Source organism: Ascaphus truei, chromosome 13 (assembly GCF_040206685.1).
Source record: "Ascaphus truei isolate aAscTru1 chromosome 13, aAscTru1.hap1, whole genome shotgun sequence".
NCBI classification, from domain to species: Eukaryota; Metazoa; Chordata; class Amphibia; order Anura; family Ascaphidae; genus Ascaphus; species Ascaphus truei.
In genome coordinates, this window is record NC_134495.1 from 21,127,583 (window position 1) to 21,154,258 (window position 26,676).

General features: G+C 42.9%; 2 long non-coding RNA genes across 6 annotated transcripts in view; one reads left to right on the forward strand and one right to left on the reverse strand.

Moving 5' to 3' along the window:
• LOC142465006 (uncharacterized) overlaps positions 1 to 17,387 on the reverse strand; it is a 71,110-nt gene extending 53,723 nt beyond the window's left edge. Inside the window, exons 1-2 of the long non-coding RNA XR_012787772.1 lie at positions 17,306 to 17,387; positions 12,918 to 12,957 (exon numbers count right to left, since the gene is read on the reverse strand). This is a non-coding gene — a long non-coding RNA (uncharacterized LOC142465006). The remainder of the gene's footprint in view (positions 1 to 12,917; positions 12,958 to 17,305) is intronic.
• The window catches only part of LOC142465005 (uncharacterized), a 151,448-nt gene that overhangs the window by 117,437 nt on the left and 7,335 nt on the right, over positions 1 to 26,676 (forward strand). For 3 of the 5 annotated variants that reach the window (XR_012787767.1, XR_012787771.1, XR_012787768.1), the window contains 3 exons: positions 5,180 to 6,049; positions 7,693 to 7,799; positions 22,579 to 22,672. This is a non-coding gene — a long non-coding RNA (uncharacterized LOC142465005). Of the gene's footprint in view, positions 1 to 5,179; positions 6,050 to 7,692; positions 7,800 to 22,578; positions 22,673 to 23,014; positions 23,160 to 26,676 lie in introns of all 5 variants that reach the window. The other 2 variants (XR_012787769.1, XR_012787770.1) reach the window with 2 other exon arrangements.

Here is a 26,676-nt window from a genome sequence, read left to right on the forward strand (position 1 = left end):
AAATCATTCCATCATTGTATAATGCAGAGTTAAGGGGGGACATATACATGGGACCTAGCGGTCAGTCAGCACGACTACCGCAGATATGGTTTACCCTGCTTACCCCCCTTAACACCTTGATAAAGTCCCGTGGGACGAAACATGTCGGTGTGTGGGCTGTGTTTCTGTCCCTGTGCACTTATTCAATAAACCACCCTCAGTTTTAGAACGGAGTTGTGCCCTTCATTCATTTTTTCTACAGGACCCTTCCTGCAGATTTTCAACCCAGCTGTGCTCCTTGCTTCTCTACATTCTGCGATTTAAGAGGGGCCTATAATCTCATTCGTATAAGGGAAGGGGACGAATGGAAAACTGCGTTTAATACGCAATCTGGACATTATGAGTATCTAGTGATGCCCTTCGGGCTATGCAATGCTCCTGCCGTTTTCCAAGAGTTCATGAACGATATCTTCCGAGACGTATTGGGAACATTTGTTATCATATACTTGGATGACATTCTCATTTTTTCTAAAGACTTAGATGAGCACATTCATCATACCAAATTGGTACTTTCTAGGCTCCGTGCCAATCGCCTATACGCCAAGATGGAGAAGTGTTTGTTCCACCAAACGTCTACTTGCTTCTTAGGCTATATTATCTCTAACCAAGGTTTTTCTATGGACCCAGAAAAATTGAAGTCCGTTCTCGACTGGCCGCTGCCAAATTCTCTCAAGGCCATGCAGCGTTTTCTTGGCTTTCCCAATTATTACAGGAAATTCATCCGTAATTGTTCTTCCATTGCTCTGCCCATCACCGCCTTGACTAAAAAAGGTGCTGACCCCACGTCTTGGCCTCCCGAAGCCATTGACGCCTTTGAGTTTCTCAAAAAGGCCTTCGTTTCTGCACCCATCCTACGACATCCTGATACCTCACTTCCCTTCACGTTAGAAGTTGACGCCTCGGATGTGGGAGCCGGTGCAGTACTCTCTCAGAGATCTTCTCCCCAAGAAAAACTCCATCCCTGTGGTTTTTTTTCTCGGAAATTCTCGTCTGCCGAGAGAAATTATGATGTTGGGAATCGTGAGCTATTGGCCATTAAATTGGCTCTTCAGGAGTGGAGGCATTTTCTTGAAGGCACCAAGGAGCCTATTGCCATCCTCACCGATCACAAAAATTTCCTCTATATCGAGGGGGCTCGACGATTAGGATCTCGTCAGGCCCGTTGATCTCTTTTTTTTCCCCATTTCAACTATACCATTTCTTATATTCCTGGTACCAAAAATATCAAAGCAGACGCTCTCTCTCGCCAGTTCGCCACGGAGTACGAATCCAATGAGTCCGCTGAATCTATTCTCCCCGCCAAGTGCATAATCTCTGCCAATAATTTTGATGTGTTGGATGAAATCAACAAGGCCCAGGTTCACATTCCCAGGAGATTCAGGGTACCAGAGGGACGCTTATACGCAGCTCCACGTTTTCGTCACAAAATTTTACTTTGGGGACATTCTTTTAGCTCGGCCGGTCATCCAGGCTTCAAGAGGACAGCGGATCTTATTAAACTGACCTTTTGGTGGCCTAAGATGAATAAGGACATTTTTGATTTCACCAGTGCTTGTCCGGTATGTGCTCAGAGTATATCCGCCCATCACAAACCTTCTGGCCTTCTCATGCCTCTTCCCATTCCGGAGCAACCTTGGAAACACATCTCTATGGACTTCATTGTCGAACTTCCGAATTCTAAAGGAATGAATACCATTCTTGTGGTTGTAGACAGATTTTCTAAGCATTCACACTTTATTCCCCTCAAGGGCCTTCCTAATTCTGCTACTTTGGCCAATATTTTTTCTAAGGAAATTTTCAGATTGCACGGTGTCCCTGTTTCGATTGTTTCTGACAGAGGTTCTCAATTCATCTCTAAGTTCTGGCGTGCGTTTTCTCAGAGACTTGGGATTTCCCTTCTTTTTTCTTCTGGATATCACCCTCAGACCAATGGTCAGACAGAAAGAATGAATCAGACCTTAGAGCAGTATCTCAGATGTTTCGTCTCCAAATCTAAAGATAACTGGGTGGATCTGTTACCGTGGGCTGAATTTGCTATCAACTCTCTTAAAAATGAATCTACGCAAGAGTCCCCTTTCTTCATTATTTCGGATTCCACCCAAGCAGTCTTCCCCTCTCCTCCCTCCCTTCTGGTGTTCCGTTCCCACAGCGGATTCTCATGTTTCTACTCTTCAGAACTCTTGGAGGAAGATCCTTAAGACCCTACAAACTGCTGTCTCAAGACAAAAAATAAAGGCAGATCGACGTCATCAACCGGGTCCCTCGTTCAAACTCGGAGACAGAGTGTGGTTGTCATCAAAAAATATAAGGCTCAAGACCCCGTCTCCAAAGTTGTCCCCGAGATTCTTGGGTCCCTTTAAGATATTAGAGAGGATCAATCCGGTTGCATACCGTTTGGCACTTCCTCCCACCATGAGGATTTCTTCTGTGTTCCATGTGTCCTTACTCAAACCATTTATCCAGAGCTCTCACTTCCCGGACCGTTCCCGAAAACCCAATCCGGTGACCATTCACGGACAGCAGGAATACGAAGTTCACTCCATAATTGACTCCTATTGGTCCAGAAATAACCTACAGTTCCTCGTTCATTGGAAGGGGTATGGCCCAGAGGAGCGTTCATGGATTCCGTCACGTCACATTCACGCTCCCAAACTCCTCTGGCAATTCCATCAGAAATTTCCCCAGAAGCCATGGCAGGATCGCCCGGATATCGATCCTCAAGGGGGGGATACTGTGACGGTTCAGGGGATTTCTTCCTCTCCATGTGTCCCCGTCACCGCGCTTTCGCCTGCCTCTGATCTTTCCCCCTTGCCTCTTCGCTCTGCTCTCCCTTGCTCCTCCCACACCCGTCCCTCTGCGGCATGCCCTGACGCACTCCCAGCTGCCGTGCGCGTTCCCCGCAGGGCGTGCACATGTTCCCAAACACCCGATCCCCTCCGCGACACTCTGCTCGCGGCGTCCCTTTGTCTCCCCTCCGGTCTCAATACCTTCTGCAGTCACTCCTCCGGTTCTCTCTCCTCCCTCGCCCCATCCTTACAGAGGGCGCGCGCACACGCTCCTCTTGTAAACCTCCCCAGACCTCTGGCTCCGCCCCCCATGCTGTACAGGCTTTCTCCCTCTCTGATTTACCTGTCTCCTACCTCTCTCCTTCTCACCTATCCCTGCTGCCTCTCACTCTACCCTCTACTCCTCTCTCTCCCATCGGTGTTCCCTCCTTTATAACCCCTGTCTGTCCTCACACTCATTGCTCTGCATAGCTTCTTGTGACCCCTGTGTGTGCAGTCCTATGCTTGGCTCTCCTGTCTCTTTCAGCGTTTGTTCCAGTTCCTGCTTACCTTTGGATCTCCCTGGCTTGAACTGTGCTTTGTACTGGATTACCCTGCTCTCTCCTGCCCTTGAACCCTGCATCCGGATACGACTTCGCTGCCTTCTGTTATCCCTGGACTCTGGCTTACGGACATCACTATCCGAACTCTGAAACCCAAGGCGTTGCAAGTATACCTTAACCTTTTTTTTACAGGCCCGGCAACGCACTACCACACTCCGAGCACGCCCTCACTGCTGTGGGTGCTTGTTATAACCCTACCCACCTCAGTACTGGGGACTGGCCAGGTCTGCGGGCATACAGGCGTTACAGTTTAACCATTCTGCTTTCCAAACCTCTATTTTAGCCATATATTCCTTTGTAAACCAGTATTGAAGACCTGAGGAAGAGAGGAGAACTCTCGAAAGCTTGTCCTATGACATAAATTGTTAGTCCAAATAAATAAAGTATCACCTAATACTGAAGTACTCATTTATTCTGCACTATCGCAACTGGACTAACGACTATTTCCGATATATATATTTATATATTTATACACACACACACAATTCAAACATACATACGTGCATGATATGCATGCAACTGTTCTTCGAATAACCCAGGGAGGAAAGTATACCAAATATGCTGTTTCCTGCCTCAGGGTCTGCTCATTTAAAAATAAAAATAATTGGAACGTTTAATAAAACAAACATTGGGCCACAGCTATAAAATCGTGCTCTTGGGTATAATATTTACAAAGGTCGGAATGTACTTTGTAAAATGGAACAAATTTTGATTATGAGAAATAATTTAAAGCTAATGATTCAGTTGCCAGTTAATATTTCATCTTGGGCTCAAGAAGTTTTACTATGTTTATTGGTTTTCTTTTCCGGTCTCTCTTTTTATCTATTTGCATTTATATTTGTATGTTTCAGTTTATTTTGGGACTTTGATCAATTTTTCTAATACTATCTCTCATTAAGTATTTTTTTAGATACAAAAATGTGAGGTGCAAGGTGTTATACTCCAATTAAAGTGCAAAGTTTTAATAAGGATTTTCACTATTGCTATACTGCATCTTTTTTTTTTTTGTTATATAAAGACCGCTTATTTTGTTCTTTACCACAATAATACCAGAACAAAACTTTCCGTACCACATTTCTTTTCTTCTAGATTTGTAAAGTTCTTTATGTACCCCAGTGGTTCTCAAACGATGGTCCCTGGACCAATGCTTGGGTGCTCTATGAAGCCTTTCAAAATTCACATCAGGCAGCTCTCTTTTTCAGTATGAATATATTCTAACTTGTATACATTGGCTGATTTTTGTACATAAGCCCAGTATTTTTACAATATATTTTATTCTTCTGTATAAACGTGTGGAAGTACAGAGCTAGATGTAAGAATATTGGTCCTTCAAATGATTATTAACACTGAAATGGTCCACAGTATGATAAGGTTTGAGAATCCCTCATCTACACCATTACCATCCCATTCTATATTTTCCCTTATTTTGACTTAATGCAATTTAATTTATTAGTGCAACTATTGTAATTGTTTGCAGAATGTGACGAAGCGCCAGGAATGTAGTCGTACAAGAAGAAGCCCCAGGACTGGAATTGTAGTCCTACAACTAGAAACCCCAGGACTGTGGAATTGTAGGAAGTTCTGTTCAATGATTTGTGTTCATGCCTATTCTAGGCATTGAAATTTATATTTGAATAGCTATTAAACATATCTTAAATCATGACACAATATAAAATGAAATAAATGTGTTCGGTGAGTGCTTTTGTTTATGGTTGAAAATTAGATTCTGCTAAGGGCATGCCTACCAACTAGTTTCAGATCAACAGTGCGATAATGGCGATTTCTTCACAACTTGCCAAAGCTTACTAACAGAGAAGCAAATGGGAATACAAAACTAGGACGGGATCATCATCACGCTGTACACCTCGAGTTAGATGACGGGTATGTAAGTAGGGTAAAAAAGAAGATGAAATAATCATAAGGTAGGAAAAACTTTTTGAAGTGATCTTTTTAGCATATGTTTGTAAGAAGTAATGTGCCTTTAATACAATGATACTCCTAAATATAACCCCCTTTGTCCATCGAGTTTCTAAATACAGTGTGCAGTATGACATTGGGCTTCCTGCTTTCTCCCTGTGCCTGAAGCATCAAAAAACATTTAAGTTTCACGGAGAGGGAGAATGAGAAGGGTATGAGACCTTTGAGTATGTCACATGGAGTGGGCATGTTTCGAGATACAAGGAGACAGATACACCGGTAGCTGTGTCCTCTCATCCTTTCAGTACTATCGAACAAAACACAAAGCCAGACATGACCTATCCCCATACAGAAAGGGCTTGAAAAGGTTCTGCTATGGATCTGTGTCAAAAGCTGTTAGCCAGGTCCCGCTTAGCATTTGTAAGGCAGAGCATGCCAAAATTACTCATCTGAGGCCTTAGACAACAGTGGCCTCTTCCAGGTTAAATGCATCCCTGGTGTCGTAGAAACGAGGCCCATTAGACTGCATGATGCCTGCAGCTTTCTGACAAGGTTGACCCTCTCTCTCTAACCTTTCTCTCTCTTACTTGCTTTCCTTCTCCGCTCCAAACTGCTCTCCTCCCGCTTCAATCCCCCTCGAGACTGGAAAGGTCAGGCCCTTCTCGGCATGGGGCGGAGGGAAGCACGCATAAAGAGACACAAGAGGTATTGGAAACATATTGCTACTGCTATAGCTGTTAGGAAGTCTAAGGAGAGAGAGAGTATGGGGGAGTGGGATGGAGCTATAAACAAGTGATGGGGGATAGCAAGGGAGAAACAACAGGGAGGAAAGGGTCAGCAGCATGGGAATAGGATCTCATCCCCAACTAGAATGGGGGAGTGGGATGGAGCTATAAACAAGTGATGGGGGATAGCAAGGGAGAAACAACAGGGAGGAAAGGGTCAGCAGCATGGGAATAGGATCTCATCCCCAACTAGAAGGGATTAGGGATATTTGCAAATCACTGGAATTAAGGGATGCAATCCCCCTTTTCCCCTGAAAATCGACACTATACATTATCTACGAAGCTGCTTCCCAGTACTGGAGATTTCAGCTCCATTCAAATGTACAGAACTAAAAGCTTATCTGTCGCAAGAAAGATGTTTTTACAGCATATTCAAAACATTCGCTTGCAACCGCAGTGGTGTTTAGGAGTTAGGGAAGTGGTACATGACACTTTTATAAAGATAGAGATACAATTATGTATCTGTCATTTTTCCTGGCCTTTGTATCAAAAATCTCAATTGAGTCAAATTAGAGGTAAACTTGTTATGAATGACCCTCACTGAATATGGTTTGTTATATTTTTGTAAAAATCAATCTTACAAAAAAATGATGGGGCTAGTTTCTCCACATGCGCAGTAAATCTGTATATAGCTGTAACACCATTCCCCCCACACAAAGTGAGATCATAGAGCTACCGTGTATTCTGGCGCGGTGCATACCTGTGAGATTGAACAGAAGGACCTGAGAACTCCGCGATGGTATGGGGATGTCGGGACAGGCTCTCAGTAGTGATCATCCGTAGTGCAGCGCCTCCAGACGGTGAGGATCCTGGTGCAGCCAAGATGGTCCGCACGGGCAACTCAAATAGTGGCCCAGTCAAGTAGCCACAACATATGGGTTCAACTGTGTATTAGCATCATTCTGGTTACAGCATAGATGTTCCCTGGAGCAGACACACTGGGCTTGAGGCCCTTCAGGCTCCCTTTACCCCCTGATGGAATAAGGGGTAAACACATCCACTCCACGGGAGTAGGGAAGTAACCTACTGACTTCTGGGAGAGTGTCAGCTTATGTACCCCAGGGGATGGGCTTGTAACCCTGCCCCATAACAGGGCAGGTCCGATACCGACAGGCATCACATCAGGGGCATGTGACCCAGCCAATATCCTCCCCAAAGATGACCCTCTCTGGTTGTTGTTAGGCCAGCCCCTGGATACAGCAATAATGCATCCTGGCCGCAACAGCAAGCTAGGCCTCCATGAAAGAGCTTATCCCCCACATTGCCTGTGTCTAACAGGACTTATGCTGCTAGGGCCAAGGGAAAGATAATAGCCAGAGGCCCAGGTAGGCTACATAGCTTATATTGCTTAGATCGGGTGGCCAACTCCAGTCCTCAAGGGTCACTAACCGGTCAGGTTTTAAGGATATCCCTGAAGCAGGGATATCCTTATAACCTGACTTGTTATTGGCCTTTAAGGACTGGAGTTGGCCACCCACCCCTGGCTTAGTGGATCTGCTTATCCCACTTTGTTTGCCCTGTGCTTAAAATAGTTTATACGGTAGTGTACTTTTTCTGGTTCAGGAGGACCCAGGAGCCCAGATGGATTAATAAGGAATCTGAATAGACTGCAGGCTCTCATACATTCATTATCACAAATGACATCATCATTCCGAGATGGTAGCCAATAAGTAAGTCAAATAATTATCTCTATAATTTTATTTTAAATTAAATGATGTACAGGTGCTAAATATTTGGACGCAGTGTTGCAAGGTCCTCCAATACAGATGAAGTCAAAGCTGTAACTGTATATTTTTACTAAACTGCATATGTGTTTGATTTTGAGCAGCTAAGTCATGCGGAGAAGAACCATGTTATAAATGGAAACTTTAAGACACCCTGAGCAGACAAAGATTTCTCCTGTCATGCTGCTTTTTACTGGCAATCGGGAGACCTGATATCCCCTCACCCCATATGTATTTCCATACACCCTATGGAATGTTTCACCCTATAATACTGACAAATGGATAACAAGTTTGTAAAATAAGCCCTACATCAGGACATTCCATTCTAATTACTGTGGGACATATAACGTCTTTATGGATAAAGCAGCCTTATATCAAGGCACCCTGCTAATAATTCACAGCAGTGATAAGTCCCTCTGTATAAAGAAAGGTCAAATGAGGTCACCCAACCAATAACACCATTGGGTTGATTACATCTCTGTATAAAGGGGACTTGGACCAGAATTTTCTTTTTGATAACACCAGGAGAATTTTAGTCGCACTGTATAATAGTCCCTCAGGACTCCCACCCCCTCAGCAATAAGGTAAAACCAGAAGAGCAATACAGTCCATTGGCATACCCACAATCCTTATCTAGCAGGCCAAGGCCGTTGTTAAAGTTAGGAGAAATAACCATATTGCTGACAAATAAGCAGCACAGCCTTTGAAGTAGGAGAAATCAGATCAAGACCTATTTCCAACAGCTTGTGGGAGTTGGGCATGTCCCTTTAGCTCCATGAACATCGGTCACCAATAAAAAAAAAAGACCGCTCTAGGAATTAATTGTACAGTGATGCATATGAAAAAAAATGTGATTCAACCAGTTTCAGAAGAAATGCAAACATCTACAGGCTAATGGCTAGTAAGACAGTTTTTCAGGCCTCTGGAGCAGCATGTACATAAATAAAAAATGACTGCCTATATTCCTGGGCATCTACTTAGCCTGCAGTCTGAGCTGCTTCCCCTTGGAAGTGTGACCAGAGCTACAGCCTTCAGTCACCATAGGAGAGAAAAGGCAGGCAAGCAAGAAAAAGAGACACGAGGAGGATTCGGGAAAACAAATAAACAAATAAAAGTGAAACATCATCCCTGGAGGAGACCTGGTGCCTTTTAATTGGCAGTCATCGTTCCCAAATACACAAAAAAAAAAATACTTGTACTGTAGCAGCATGGGCAGATTTCCCTTTTGGCAACGGCATAGCTGTCAACTTAGCCAGTGAAATCGGCCTAGTTGCAAACCTTAGGCCATGTCACTTATAGATTGTGATCGGGCCCTGGTTTTATATCATTTCAGAACAGATTTAGCGTTGCTTTGACAGCATTGGAAAAACCAAGTCTTCCAGTAGGCAATAAAAGCTTGTAAAAGATGCTTCAAAGTTTCAGTAGCGCCATTAGTCCTAAAGAAAATTAGATGTCACACAGATTGTGATACCTTTTAATGAACAGACATTCTTTGTAGATGAAAATGATAATGTACAGTAATATGGGGGTGAGGGGTGCTGTACACCTGAAATACATATTTGTTAGCTAATAAGGTAGTATGTGCATGAAAGAGCATCCCAGCAGAGCAACCAAAAACAACCAGGAGTGACTGCTGTAGGCAGCATACATAGCTGGTGAAAGGAAAGAATGTGTCCCAGCGGTGCTCCTAGTGGAATCAATATGCATATAATGATATGAGAAAAACCTACTGGGAAAAAAAAGGTTAAAAAAAGCACTCAACTTCTCAGGGAACATTATGCAAAATTCCATATGCAAAATTAATAATATTTTTTCATTACAAAAAAATCCTAAAGTACAAACATAAAAAGAAAATTATGAAAAAATCATTTGTGTGTCTGACAGCAACATTTCATGTATACATGTATAATTAAAGTAATTGCGGTATTTTAGTTGGAAACATATTGCACGCCACCATTATCTGGTGTTTAGTTAAATAGTTAAATAGGCCAAATACCATGTACAGACCGCATTACAAATCGCCATCTCCCAGCAATATCTTTTAAAAAAAGGAAAAACCAGCAACATATTAAAAACCTAATAATACAAGATAAAATACACTTAGGGGAAACCTGGTCACTAAATAAACATGGAAAACGTGAGTTCCTCATTGAGTCCATTTGGTTAAACACCAACAGTTAAAAGCCACGACTTAATTTTTTAGGTAAACACTGCTCATAATTGCCACCCCTGATCCCCAAATTAACCTGATCAATCCAATTAACCGTAACTTCAGCCGGATGTAGATTTGAAGAACGAGTGTCTGGCCACACTAGATAACTTCCCTTTTTGATGGTCTACAGCAGTGCTCTTCAACGACTTTTCCAAGGGTCCCGGACCAACAACAATAAAGTCAGAAGGCCAAGAACCATATTTGAATATAATTTTCACGCTATGTTTTCCAAGACTACAGATACATATATAATGGTTAAATGTGTTTCCGTTTATATATATATATATATATATATATATATATATATATATATATATATATATAAAACCCTCCCTGCCCGGCTCCTAGGGAGTTTACATCATAGTCTGTACTAGTTGCTACTCAGAAGGCTTTACTTTATTCAGGGTGCAGGAGTCGTGTGGCTGGGTGATGAGGTAGTAAAGATAGAAATGATTGGCGATAGGACTCCTCTCATCCATTCACAGAACCCATAAGCATAGGTGTCATCAGTTTCATATCGCTTGTCTGTACAGTTGACGGTTGCATCCCCAGGCACCCTCACTTAACAACTTGTGGAGGTGCAGACACTTGACTGGATTTTCTTAAATGATCTGTCTCCATTCTGCATAACGTCCGTTACACCCTGTCAATATGGACCCCTTCTCGGGCCTTGGCCGACTCAATATAGATGGGGAATCTACACCCCACTCCTGTCTCTGAACTGTCACTTCTAGACAGACTGTAACTGAGGCGTGTGTGAATCTGCCTGCAGAGCTGATCCTATGGCACCCTGAGGCCCCCCTCATGGAGGCTCTGTAGCATGCATGCCTCCTCTTCTGTGAATCACTGGGTTCACCTTAGCCATCTCTTGGGACCCTATCTGAAGGGGCACTGTCCCTAGCTAGAATACAATAAACGGGGTCTCGTCTGTCCTATATACCCAAGAACAAACTTCTTAACTATCTACACTGACGCTCCTCCACTCTCACCCCTCCAGCAACCTAACCTCTAGAATCTTCTCCTTCCTATTTATAAACCCTCTGACGTCCTTGTCTTCAGGCAACACGAGGCGGGCTTAGCTGTGTAATATGAAAGGTATAACTCTATGTGAATCCACACCGTGTACCCCATAAAGGCCATGGTAATCTCATAGGGAGTTACATAATATATATATTTCTCTAGTGGGGAATGGTCTGTGGCCATATGCAGGTCCTATGCGAGCCGAACTTGGCCAGTTGAAGACCCTGGGTCTACAGGGTCATTAGTACTATTGTTAATGTGTTCAAGCACACCTTCATAGCTCCCTAGCTGTCATACCACTGTTATTCAGGCCACATGGACAAGTAAAACAGTAAACAACTGTCTTTGTCCTACAATTAATTAAGTCACGTGCCAGATAAATCTTACAATCTGGGGTTTCAAATTCTTTTACAGGAGGCGTATATTGACCAGCCTTGCAGCTCCCACAACCAAATGAGCCTTGAAGTCCAGTGTTTCTTATTTTCTTACGAACAAAAGGGCTTTTCACAAAGATATATATTTTTAAATCAGCCAATCTCATACAGTATGCATACTTTTTCTCCCAAAATAGATTTAAAATGTGGATCAAGTTGCAAGACATACCAATGATGTTGTAACTCCAAGTACCAATAAATCGTATGGCACTATCCTGTACCTTTTTGTATTTTACCTACTAATAACTGGTTATGATCGGCTTTTAATGCCAGCACATATACAACATGGCTAACTCTATGGCAGTAGCCTCTCTCCTTGAACAAACCCCTAAGTTCCTTATTTCTCATATGGTTCTGTTGAATAGCACTACAGTTTTCCCTAATTGGTAAAAATTGGCTGGTGGGGATCCCTTGGATCTGTGCTCTAGGACAACCCCAACTTACCCGCGCTCCGGCGTAATGACGTCACGTTGCCATAGCAACGTCATTTTGACGCCGCGTTGCCATGGCGCCACAGGGAGGAAGCCGCCGGAGCCACGGTAAGTTAGGTTTACAGAGGCCCTGCAGCTCCCCGGGCACTTAATTTAAGTGCCTTCGGGAAGCGCGCGGGGCCTCTGTAAACCCAGCGCCCCCCCTGGGGGTCGCGCCCCACAGTTTGCGCACCGCTGCTCTAGGATGTAGGCTAGATGCATGTAAATGACTTAGTTGCCGTTGAGTTATCAAAAAGGTCAGTAATGAAGGTCCCATCAGCTGTCAAAATTCACAGAAGTATGATTAAACTCCAATGCAAGTTTGAGATTGATGCCTTTGTGGCCGAGTACCTTAACAAACTCTGTCTTCACCCCCTCCCACAGAATAAGCATATCGTCTATGTATTTCTACCACAACAGCACCGGGTCAGTATTCTCAGTATAGGCCTCCTTGAACACTATCTCCTCTAACCTCCTCTCACAGTCTCCTCAAACCTAAAAATAAAATTGTTCATCAAAAACTCAAAGGGGTTGTTCATGTTAAAATGGATTTGATTCAAAAGGAGACACTGCTCATTTGCGTGTTATTTGCCAGAATTCCTGGCTGCATTGGAAGCACTGTATGTTAGGCGATAATGGTGAAAACAGTGTTACCGACCTGTCGGAGACTTGTGAATGTGCTCACAAGTGATATTTTTATTTGCTTAATAAAAAACAAAATGATTGTCAAAAAAAAAACCTAATAATGTAAGTGTAAATGTACTATGAAGGTTTTTCTTATATAATATAATTATTCCAGATTAGTTGGCAAGGCAAATAGAGTAGAGGAGGTACAATATGCATGAGGTAGACACCAGTAAGCCATGTCGGGGGTAACCACATGGTTCCATGCCATGACAGATTGCTCCAGTCCTATTCTTTTCCTTACCTCAGTAATAACTCTGTGATGTGTAGCATTGCTTTTCCTGCTGAGAAAAAAAAGTATTAACCACCAGATCCTCAATTGAGCACTGCTGTTGGTCAGCATGGCTCTGCTAGATGACAAGTTATTGCTGCCATAGTCAAAAGCTGCCACCAGAGGAGACCTTCCACATGGGTGATTGGATGACTTCCAGATGCTTCCATGTTCCCTGCTGTCCAAGCCATTGTTACCCAACCCCAATAACACTCTGACCAGTTTGGATGTAAAATAACCACAGCATTTACAGTATTAAGTACATCACACAAACTTGGCAGCGACATTTAACATAACTTAACCATTTAAACACGAACTTTAAAAAAACTATCATGCCAGCCATTTACTCCTCGGGCCAATGGGCACGTCACACCGTACTCTCCAAATATTAGCACAAGCCCTGCTGCGAGGTCAAATTTGGGCCAAAAGCAGGTAAGCACTTCCACTGACAAGCAACATCCCTCAAGCAGGGCCCTAAAATGTCTCTGCAGCCCACCAGGTGACAACGCCCTCTCAATCCCATCCTGGAGACTCACATTAAAAATATCCAGCCCTACTTTCCTCAACACATTTCTATTGTCACCCTCCAACTCTATGCCTCACCACAATATCACCCATATTCCTTACAAACTTAGAAACTGCTGCATTCACTTTTTTCCCACACTTATTGCCATCCCTCTCCTTGCGTTTCTCCAAAATATCCTCGGAATCATCTCTGACCAAACCAAACAACCCTCTTTAAACAAGGATAACAAGCTTGACACATCATATTTAATGGTGTTAATTAATTCAGTAGTTTTCAACTGGCCTAAGTCGTTACCTCCCACATGGATTACTATAGTAACTGGGCTCCTAGTTTGCTTTCTCATTACCATTAAGTCCGGCAGAAACTCAGTCCATACTAGACCCCTAAACACACCATATAACACTGACTGATCCTAATCCCAAATTTTCCCCAAATGACCTTTCCGTCCACCCATTGTTTCACTGAAAAAAAAACATATATGAATGGCTCATAATCCATACTGCCGGGGCTGGCTTGTCTGATTTAAATATAAATGGGACACACATTATTCAACTAGATTCGGGCGCACATACAGTTTATAGCGCCTTGATTCCCACTACCCAATCTTCATCACTTCTCTCTCAGACATGCACAGCCGTCCAGCCTCTGTTGCAGCCCCTATCCGAAAGGTGTGAGTTCCATAATCCCCAGAAAATCTACCAACCTTCTATAGCACAATTTTACAAATCCTATGAAACTGGCACTGTGTCAATGGCAAACCTTCCTGTATTAACAAGGCCATTGCCTTATCAAGCCTTCTTCTCAGCAAGAACAATGGGCAATATGTCCCCCCTATTGCACAAAGGACAACCACACACCTTTTTCATAAACATCTGTCTTGGACATACGTATTAATAAAGTCACTTTATTCCTCTCAGATTCTTGCATCACCACTTTGGATTCCCTCTAACTTCCTCTTACTCATACAGTACCTATTAATTCGCTAATTCTCATTGCTCTGAAGAATGCCATCACAAAAGACACTTCGAATAAGGATACTTCGTATTCCAAATAACAAACCTCTCTGAACCTCGATAATAACTTTCCCAACAATACAAACGTCACTGGCCTTCATACCATTCCCTTTTTCCAACCTTTGACCATTTTCCTTATCAAAAATTCCTTCATCGCACCTTTACATCCTATCAGTTTCATAAAAAATGCATTTTCTGACAATTTGCTATCCACCCCATAACCCGATAAACCTTTTTCCCTTGGTTGGCACAACTATATTAAAAAGTACCCTTAAATGCAAGACCTCACTACACAAACCTTCAAACCACTGCGCTAAAACCTGACAAGGTACTTGATAGTACTTCCAACAGTATTGTGGAAGGAGGTAGTAGGGCCAGGTTTGGGAGGAAGTATGAGGAGCTCTGTTTTTGCCATGCTAAGTTTAAGTCGGAAGAGGGCCATCCAGAATGATATCGCGGAGAGACATTCAGAAACTTTGGTCTGTACAGCTGGAGTAAGGTCAGGGGTTTAAAAATAAATGTGTGTGTCGTCAGCATAGAGGTGTTATTTAAACCTAAGAGATGTGATTACAGTAGGTCACTTAGAGAAAGTGTGTACAGAGAAAAGAGAAGAGGTCCTAGGACAGAACCCTGGGGTACCCCCACAGAGAGATCAATAGAGGTGGAGGAGGTTTTAGCAGAAGGGACACTGAACGTACGATGGGAGAGGTAAGAGGAGATTCAGGATAGAGCTTTGTTACGAATACCAAGATTATGGAGAATGGGAAGGAGAAGAGGGTGGTCCACGGTATCAAATGCTGCAGAGAGGTCGAGTAATAAGTGCAGAGTGTAATGACCTCTGTCTTTGGCAGCATGGAGGCCATTAGTTATTTTAGTGAGAGCTGTTTCAGTCGAGTGAGCAGAGCGGAAGCCAGATTGCAGAGGGACTAGGAGAGAATAGATGTTGAGAAAATGGAGCAAGCAAGAGAATACAAGACGTTCAAGGAGTTTAGAGGAAAAAGGCAGGAGGGAGACAGGTCGATAGTTAGAAAAACAGGTAGGGTCAAGCTTGTGGTTTTTGAGTAATGGTATAACTGTTGCATGTTTGAAGGAGGAGGGAAAGGTACCAGAGTAGAGGGAGGAGTTAAAAATGTGTGTGAGCGTAGGGATTTTAGTAGGAGCAAGAGGTTTTAGGAGACGGGAGGGAATGGGGTCAAGAGGGCAAGTGGTAGAGGGAGAAGAGATCAACAGTGGTACATCCTCCTCCAAGATAGGGGGAAAATAGTCAAGGAAGGCAGGAGCAGAGTTAGGAAGTGGTGTAAGATGGGAGGAGGAAACGGGGGATGTTCTGACATGGATTCCACCTTTTCCTTAAAATAGTCAGCAAAGTCCTGAGGTGAGATGGAGGAAAAAGAAGAGGCAGCTGAGGGTGCAACAGGCCCTCTAGGGCCCATGCACCGATTATTCTGCTGTTGCCACCCACTTAGTGCATTAGGGCCACTGTCCGGCTCCTGTGCACCCTCACCACGTAATAGAGACCTCTGTGTCGCTCCCACTTCCGATGGACGGTCTCGGCAGCCCGCATTCTGATGCCCCTATCCAGCGCTATTCCCCCTGCTCTCCGTCGCTTGGTCGTGGAGCCAGCCCGTACCAGGCCTGCCGCTCCCCTTGCCACACTCCTGCTTCTCCACCGATCCTCTACGACCCCTGTTGAACTCCATCTCCTCATCACTGGGCTGATGCTGGTGCTTAATCTTTCTAGGGTCCTCAATCTCCTAGCCCTCTTCATGAGGGCATCCACTAACCAAACTCTAGGGCACACTGTGCTAGCCTCCTCATCTAAGGACACACTATCCCCTAAACCCAACCCTCCAGAAATCTGGCTTCTTATCCATCCTGTGATGGCTGCTCTCTTACTTTCCCCAACAGAAACTCCAGCTCCATTGGGGATAAGAATCCTGATCCTAGGTTTCCCCTTACCACAGCCTCTTCAAGCTGGGATTCATTGTGGAACGGTAATGGTGCCAACGCCAAGATTTATTGGGAATGTGAATTGCTTGACCTGCTGTAAGAGTAACTAACCTGTTACAGATATCCTAACATGGCTACCCCTGCAGCCTGTTGTCCACCTTATCAGTCCTTTACTTAGTCTCACCCCTCCACCGCCATCCATTCCCTGGGACTTCCACAGTTCAAACAACTTACCCCCTTCATTACCCCACAGTGATCCGTCACCTCAGGCATGAGCCCTATTCCCTATAGTCCATTCAACGTTGAATTTAGATTTTCTTGCTGCTTTTATTATTCCTCCCCATTATTTCTAGGTGTGCATTGTGAATTTCCTTGCTACTTTCCTGTCCCGTAGATGATTGCTTCAGCAACTGTACATTTGTTTTGCAAATTACAATCTAAGTGTTATGCAACACTTTAGAAAGCATTTTCCAATTGTTAGAGAATTTGCAAGCACTTATTTACGTTGCAGGCCTGGGCTCTCCTACAGTATATAGTGACCACTGGTTTAAGGTGGTCTGAATTTAGTTGGAAAGAGGGAAACAAACTAGCTGGTTGCATCTCCTAAATATATACAGCTGCGTTAAACATACAGCTAGTCCTTAAACATCTCTGGAATACGTGGATTATATTTTTTTTAAAGCACAAGGGGATAAGGTTATTGCGGGGAGGATTTTTTTTTTAATTGCATTTGCTTTTGACCCATAACATTCAATTGGCATCGTTTTCCCCTCCCTCCCACATATATACCTGTGCTAAGGCTGTTGTGTTGCCATAGAAGTAACATATATCCAGAGGCCTTGTTTGCATCACATGACCCCTTATTATCTTACCTGCCAGTTCATACTGTGTAGGATCCGGTTCAGTCAGTTCTAGACCTTAGATGGCTACAGCATTACGAAGCTATGCGTGTGTTTCTGCAGTGAATCACTGTTTGCTTTTGCGGTGGGAGGAGCTGGCAGAGTGGTGACAGCTCTGCCCTCTGTCTCTGGCACTGCTGGCCTGATCTCTGCCAGGGATCCCCCGTGAGCGAACAGGTTCAGATGGGCCTCGGCATGTGCTTCAACGTCACCCTTCTGACCTAGCCACTTTGCCCTTACTTGCTAATATATCCTGGCAGTTTTAGCATGAGATGTTGCTATAAGAATGTGTCACTTGGTTGGTTGGGTCTCATCTTCACTTGGTATAGAGGTTTCCTCCAATGGAAAAGGTCACGAGGTCACATCGTATCTCACTGTATCTCTTTATTTCCCTTCATCTCCCTGTGCTTCTGATTACCTGTCTGTAATGTGGCAGCCACAATATAATTGTTAATTTGTCCCTTCTTGGGAATTTATTGGAAGTTGAGGACTAGGCACCTTCCCAGTATTAAAATAACATTTTATTTTGAAACGTATATCAACTAATGTCTCACACATACAAACAGATTTATTAGGCAGCGAAAAAAATATTTAGAAATGAAATACTTAGAAAATAAGTCTAACATTTTCAAGCCAATGTCTCTGGAGAGTTAATAAAAGAAAGGGGGAAAAAGGTAAGTTACAGTACAAATCATAAAATGTTAATTGAAAGGTAACATTTTGTGTCAATGAACAATATCTGTGAATTGTACCTTTTATAGATACAGTTTTACATAAGATCAAAGTGATATAATGACCATAGGCTTAATAAGGTTAAAGCTAGATGATTGACACCCTTAGAAAGTCTAAGCACTTTATTTACATTTTGAAAGTTTGAAGCATTTTCTTTGCTGTGGGACTTAAAAAAAAAAAAAGTGTGTATGTCCTTCCTTTAGGACCAATTAGGAAAAGGGGTATGATCAGAAAATGATATGGTCAGTGAAACCCCACCATTTTGTCTACACTCTTTTATTGGAAATGATAAGCTTTCAAAACGATTTAATGATTTTTAAAATGCTTCTTTTTGATGCATTTAATTCAATCAGACAATCACCTTGCTTTAACCTATTAACACACATATTTGCCAATGGTTGACATTGGTCAACAACACCTTCTAACACTTCAGGGCCTACTTTCTAAAATGTTAAATATTCTAAAGAATGGACATTTAAGTGAAAGAAAGAGAAGAAGATTAAGTGATTACAAGGCGGGGAGAATTTATAAAAGTGATCTTTAGCACATGTCTGTAAGAGCGAAGGCTCTTTTAAGGGCTTGTAATGGCTCATAATTGCTTTGATCTGCAGGTCTAAACAGAGTTAGGGCAGCATGCAGCAGAGCAATGCACTGCGGCTGCGGGTGCTTTAACCCTTGTGCAGCCGGAGGGTTGGCACCCATTTTGATTTTGCCCTGTATTAGCAAAACTTAAAGAAGCCCCAATCTGCTATGCATCATGATCATCTTGCTGGAAACCATGCTTTGTGCGGTGCCAGTCCACTTTAACCTCTAGTGAAAAACCTATAGGAGATCTTTTTTTCTTTGTTTGCATTGGCTCAGAATATATTAGGGGCAAACCGTGATGTCAAGAGGGAGGAAGGGTGTTCCACACCTGTAATTATTGGTGAGAGACAAAAGTGTTTATTTTGGTTCTCCGTCCTGTGGACAGAAAAGTTTTAAAGCCCCAGTTATATTTTAGAGAATAAAAAAAAAGAGTTAATTGAATTTTTTTTAAATTCCACGTATATCATTGTACAATGTTCAAGCTCTGGTCAGTTTGAGAAAAATATCAGTTAAAAAATAATACATTGTGGCCATTCTCAAACTGTTCACAGCCAGTGTGTCCAGGAAGGCATGACTTCTCAGTGTGATGCGCGCCCTCCTGGCAGTGGACGGCTTGTTGTGACTTTTGTAAGAAACGCCCATGTAGCATTCATACCTCCTAAGCCTTATCGATATCCCTTCTTCAGCCAAGGTAGCTCAATCAGTGGCTCAGTTTTCTACTCAGTCAAAGACTGAGCCACTGATTGAGCCACCTGGGCTGAAGCAGGGATATCCATAAAACCTGGCCGTGTTGGTGGCCCTTGAGGACTGAGTTTGAGACCCCTGTTTTAAGGAATAATCCTTCAACTAGCTCCTAACGCAGCCCTCAATTTGAGAGCTTGTTAAACATATACATTAACCCCTTGAACAGCAATGCGTTGCTGGTCCCCAAGAGGTTAATCCGTAAAGCAAACATTAAAAATGGTAAATAAGGTATTACATGCCCGAGTTCATTCATTTTACTGCAGAATCAACCAGGCAATGAATCAAAACTGGAGATCTGCCGTTGACACTGAGAAAGACGCTTTGAACATGCCTCAATGTATCGAGGCATTTTGTGTGGGGTTGGACTGCTTTGGCATCTTCTGCATAGGGATGTGATTTGGGGAATGTCCAAAAAAACAAAATAAATAAATCTCCTTTTTACAACTGAAGTTTTCCAAACTCTCCGTGACTAACGAGCTGCTTCTAAAATAAGACACATGATTAACAAGATTCTTCTATCAGACACCGACCTAAACAAAAAATTATTTTTGAATTGATCCAACCAAATATGTTTTGCTTTGCAGGAATGGATTTGTGTGTGTGTGTCTTATGTATCAGTGGGGGCTATGTATTAAGCATAATTTACACTTAAAGAATTGCTGTAAAAGCAGCAAAACATGAAATCTTATGATTTTTTTAAAAAACGAATCAGTTCTGTAGTATTAGATCAGGGGGGCGCAACATTTTTCTGGGGGGGGGGGAGGCGCGGCGGTTGCAAAGGGCCCCGCGCTCTTCCCCAAGACATTTAAATGAAATGCCGGGGGACCGCTCGAGGCCTCTGCAACTCAACTTACCAAGATGCAGCCGGCTTCGGGATGCGTCTCCATGGCACTGTGGCATCAAATGATGCAGTGAGGTCATGTGACGTGCCGACACATGGCCCGCGGCGTCATTTGATGCCGCACTAAGGTAAGGGGAGGGGGCGCAAGCACCGGGCAGAGCAGCAACAAAAGTTTGCGCACCCCTGTATTAGATAATAGTGACTGTTTTTTTGTTCTTTTATTAAACTGTTAGTGCCATTGTTAATGAGTTTTAATATACTGAGCAGCCTTTGACTTCTATAGCAGGTTTTAGCCCACCTCCCCAGCAGTGCAAGATATTTGCAACACTTTCCTGATTGTGATAATTTGTTACCAATGTTCTCAGCACTTTGAGCTGTAAACTATAAGGCTGAGTTCTCGCTGGCGCTGAGCGCTCTCATGCTTGGAGAGCGCTCCAAGCATGAGCGCAGGGTGTCCTGCATGTACGTGCACGCAGGGGGGGGGGGCATTGCGGGTAGTTGAGCACGCTGGAAAGTATAATTTTTTTGTGTATCTAAGCGCCGAGCGTGTGTGCCCGCGCACGAGCGCGCACAGCGTGAGCGGGGACTTACATATATCTATATATCGCTTCACGCGAGTCACTTCCCAGCCTCTGCACACCTCCACGCGGGGTGAAGGCACCATGGCCCCAGCCTAACAATAGATAATGCTACCTTAGTTTTATAAGGATACATTGTAGCTGCTGAGTTACATTGACTGAAGGATTTCATTGATTGAAACTGAAAGGTGGCCATTATTTTAGGCACAACATAACGATTTTGACAGATTTATAACAGGAGCACCAAATGATTGCCATCTTAAATAAGAATGTAGAATTATACTTTGTCACATGCTTTACATATAAAGATAAGGGGTGAAAGGGAGGTGGGAATCTAGTATTGCTGCTTTAAAATGTAATTACTCATGTTCTTCTATTTGGCGTACGTTTTTGCTATTCGTATGGTGGGCTTCATATTCATACATATAAATGTATTAAAAATTGTATGCATCTACTTGAATTTGTCTTTTGTGCCAAGAAAATCATTGATGTCTTTGTGGTGTGCAAAAGTGGCACATACATAAAATGTAATATTACATATTACTTACATATGTGCCACAGATAACATGTAAACTCTGCCTCTAACGCCACTCCTTAACGTCATTTTTTTCTTTCTTGATGTTGATGTGCACACTGCAGAACACATACAAATAGTTTTTATACATTGGTGGACGGAGACGCACTAACTTGCTATTCTTCTGTGCGCCTATCTTACGGCAGTCACTTATAGCGACCCCTTTATACATAGCCCTCAGCATTGTTTTACAATGCAGCATGTTCATTTTCAGGTGGGGGAGGGGGATCGCATGATCCCAACATCTCTGCTACAATCTAAGAAGAGCTTTGATATTTCCAAGCCCTACCCTGCCACCTTCAGGATACTGAGATAGGAAGTAATAAACATTTTAACTAACACGCATCTGTGCATAGGTAAAGTCCTACCAAGCAGCCTATATTAGAACTGCAAAAGCACATACTGTAGCACTGTTAGGCCTTGTACATAGTAGGCGCGCAACGGAGCGTGTGATGTTACATGCGCCCGCTGCACAGGCGATCTGTGACCTGGGGGGTCTGGAGGAGACGCGACCAAGATCAGCTCTAATTCAATGATTGGGGGCGTGCCTGTGATGTCACGTGAGCGGTTCACACTCATTGGCTTAACCGCTCACGTGACCCGGCTGTCGCGCGACAAAATCAAAAGATTTTGTCTTGCGAAAAATCAGCCGCACTGTCGCGTGCCTCTATGGCCGTGCGCATTGCCTTACAGGTTTTTGTGCGCATCGCGCTAACTGGATGCGGGCTTACACTGCTATCAATTAAACTCTGATAAGGGGATTTGGGATTAGCATCTCGCCGTATTCACCTTATCCCCCAGGTATCTCCCTCACACAAATCTCCTGTTTCACCTACCTGAGTGAGGTGAGATTTTGAACTGTCAGTTTCTGGCCAGCATTGCAGCAAATGAGAAGTTAAACAATGCCATTTTTATGCTTAGATCATATTTAATGAATGCGGCAATATTTTTATCGCATCCAATTGCATTCCATTTTTGGTCAGTTTTGTATTGGCAACACCGGGGGTTCCAGGTATAGGCCCCCTAACCGCTAACATTTTGAGACATTTGTTTCATAGCCCAAAAATAGTGTTGCAAATTTTAGCTGAAAGGCCATAGGCATGAAACATAGCAAAGAGATAGCAACATACATTGTGATTAATATAAGAGCTTTATGGGAACTAAAAATGTCAATGTTTAATATTTTTAATAGCACTTGGACTTTCCGTGTCACCCTTAAGACTGAGGATCTCAACTCTAGTCCTCAAGACCCCCCCAACGTGTCAGGTTTTAAGGATATGAATAAGGTAAGTGGATGCTGCACGCCATAAATAAAATAATCTTAAAGATACAGTTACCGGTGCTCCTGGTCCAAGGAAAACCTGTGGGATAATTCAAATTAATATGGAAGAAGGGATGAGAATCAGGGCACTACGGATATCAAAATAAAGTTGGCTGAATAAATTCACTTTATTTTGATATCCGTAGTGCCCTGATTCTCTTCCCTTCTTCCAGGTTTTAAGGAGATCCCAGCTTCAGCACAGGTGAGCTACTAATTGAGCCATCTGTACTGGGCTGGCTACAGTGCATTGCCCCTCCAGCAATGAAGATGTTTAAGGTTGTGCTCCCCTTTTTATTTTCCTATTTAGGGACCGGAACTGGTTAGCAGCACCCCGGCTCCAGAACATTAGCCGAGGGCTAGCATAACTGTATGTTGGGCTGAAAACAAGGCAAAAAGAGTTGCCAAAACTGTCATCCTGCCTCAGGAGGGAAGATGTTCCGCAAAAGGATTAAGTGAGTGGGCTGGGTTATTAACGCTCTGAGGTGTTCAGGGGATTAAACCTTTTAATAGCTCCACAGGAAGCATGCTGTGTTTATCATGTTGTGTTGTGTTGTGTATGCAGATCTGTTTAGAGTAGGGTTACCAGCTATCAAGCAAGGAAAGTAGTTCGTAAAGACAGTTACTTATGGTTACAGATTTTTCCACAGGAGAGCAGCTGGCTGGGATTGGCACTATGGTGGGCATGTGGCTGACATTTTTTTTCCTGCCATCACCACTGAGCAACTATTTCCCGTCTCTTCCTGCTCATCGCTTTTTGTATCCCAATCTACACATGCCTGTTAATGAAATTCTCATATAAAGAAGGCACTTCCTTCCAAATTCAGGACATGGTTCATACCACCACAATATTGGACACTCCCTGCCAATTTCGGACAGTCGCAAATAGAGCTTCTGCACCAGCATTTTGTGCGGTGCCACTACATTTTATTTTGGGATACGAAATCCCCTAGGAAGATCTTTCGGTGCTATTTGTGTGAGAGGCAGGCACATAGGGAAACTAACAAATTTCCCTCACCCATATGCACTCCAACAATCCGTGCTTGTGCTAAACAGGTTGGCTGTGGCCAGTAGCTGTATTGTTCCTGGAGAAGTGTTGCTGTATTGTAGGCTGATACCTTTTAATGGACCAAACGAGTTGTTCATAGAAGTAATAGTGTGTACAACCTCACAGGTCATGAGTATAGAGACCTGTGCGGTTTAGAAAGGTCTGTGCACACTATAACATCTATGAAGAATGCTCTGGACTAGGCACAAAATAACAGAGGGGATGGAATAAAACAGTCCTTCTGACCCCAAGTGTTGCGTAATGTGTACCAGGGGAATCATTTGGTTAATATCAAACAGCCACTTCCAGAAACACTTCCAAGCCCTCGGACTGCCAAGGCCACCTCAAGTCCCCCTATCCTTGGTCTGCTTCCCACCCAAGTTACACATCAAACCACAGGCCATGGCATTTACAAGGTGTCTTACTTCTGCCTCCCCAGAACAAACAGGCTCTCCAGAGCTGCTGATAGGTCTAACAACTGTCAACAGCTGCCTAATGGATACTCATGTCCTACAAAAGGGAGGGGGGGCAGTAAGAGGGAGCCCTGTTTTAATAACCTAATAGACCAGTAAAAGGGAACACACACAGAGGCAGTCTGGGGAGCCGGCTTTATTTTCTCAGACAGCTTTTTTTTATGGGACCCCAGAGGTTTTTCATTTGGGGTTAGGAGAGTGTGTGGACATTTGACTCTAAAAAGAAAACAAATTGTCACAAATTGTCGAGGAATTGCAGGGTCTTTTGGTCAAGGGGTAATGTGCCAGCAGCAGATCTCCGCTTAGGACGTAGTCCTCAAGATGGTTACGATTTTTGTTTCTACAGGAGTTGAGTTGCTATCGCGTACTATCTAACAGACCCTCACTGTATGATTAAAACTCACTTTTAACGTTCATTCAGTCATTGCAGTGATTAGTATTTTATTAGATTATAAATGATCCTATATTACATGTGGCTTTCCAGCATTCTTATCATTTTCCCATTGATAGCCCGCTTGAGCAATGCATGGATACAATGTTTCCAACAGACAAACTGTAATAATAATGAATAAGATAATTTACCTGCATAGAAGCATGGAAGGTGAATTACAGTCATCCATCTATGCCTAGTCCAGCAATGCTAGCAATGTCTGCTGCTGCTGTTGACATATAAGAACCTTGAATGGAAGAGACTTGCAAAATGTCAGATTTGTGGAGCATGCATCTGAGAGCCTCATGGAGAAACAGCCGCTACTGACAATGTGACCTTTATGAAAGCGACCAAGTGCTGCTTTAGCTACCTGAGCCAGGATTGCAATGGACTAGTCTTATCATTGGGCTGCCCTTGAGCAATATAACATGGTACAACTGTGAATGTCATACACTGGGTCATCTGGGATGTAAATGTATTAAGGAAAGAAATCTGATGGGTTTATATTTTCGATCTTTTCCTTGATCAATCTGTTGTTGAACCCGGAAAACTTTGCAAAAACAATTTTGTACCATACTAAGAAACCGGTGAGCTCTCATGTATAGGTTTAAAGAAAATTCCCTCCCAACCATGATAATGTTTTTTTCCTGTAGAGCTTACATTCTATTTTTTCGGTGCCTGAGGCACAGAGATAAAGCGACTTGCCCAAGATCATACGGAGCTGACACCAGAATTTGAACCAAGCTCCCCTGCTTCAAAATCGGTGTCCTTATTTTCAGTGTCCGTTCCTTTACTCACTGATCCGCTCCATCACAATGAACCATGAATAATGAACCATGTACTGTACACAATTGTGTAAAGAGAAAGAACGGATGTTACCTGTGGCACTCTATACCCAATCAGTGTAATATAAAGGTATAAATATATGGAATCCCAGTAAAGGGACCTCAAAAAAAGGTCCTTTGTACCAATGTAAATAATAGAACAATATAAGAAAATCCTAATATGACATATAGGCAATAAGGAATGACACCTTTACACATCCATCAAATAAAAGTATGCACATTTGTGATTAAAAGTGAAAAATGTGCTATAATCAATAAAACCACGGTTGATTGCAGCTCAAACCCTTCGTGTGAATTGCTTTCTCAATCCCCTCAGTGTAGATGTCCAAGACGTGGGGAGTGCAGGTGTTGTTGCCAAAAACAATATAAGAAAACACAAAATAGTGCAATATGTCTGGTTCTCGAGAAAAGTAACACAACTTTGATGGGAATATACTCACATATTCCCCACTATCACAAGCATATCCCAAATCAGTGGCAATGGTGGTTATGATGTGACCCGCTGGTAACCTTAGACGAGAGGACCTTTTTAGAAGTAGAGAAGTAGAAAGGACAAGTAGTGCAGACTGCAAACTGATTTTATCACATAGAACAGAATAAAATTCAACACTCACATTGTGTCAAAAGTAACTTTTATTCCCATCAAAGTTGTGTTAATTTTTCTCAGGAACCAGACATACAGTATTTTACTATTTTGTGTCTTCTCATAGTTTTTTGGTAACAACACCTGCGCTCTCCACGTCTTGGACATCTACACAATTGTGTAACCCTTTTCGCAAACCACTGAACAGCAAGAGACGCACCATGTTCAAGCTGACTTGGGAACTACTTTATTTACTTTATACATATATGCGTAACATAAAGTAATCCATTGTAGATCCATTATCAATGCCCTCTTTGAAATTTATTTTCAGAACAAAGTTCGTATAGGTTTACCAGTATGCTGCAAGTGCAATTGGACACTTCAGAAATGCATAATTATGAGGGAATAATTGCATGCTGTTTTGTGAAAACAGGCTTGAGCCGTTTAATTATTTTCCCATAACCACACACCCTGGCGTGTCTTATTGCATATGTAATCAAGGGCATTTAGAAGCTGCTACAAGGTTGCTACCATTGCAAGAAGTCACTCACATGTTGTCTTACCATTAGGTGATATTAATTAAAAAGGTGCAG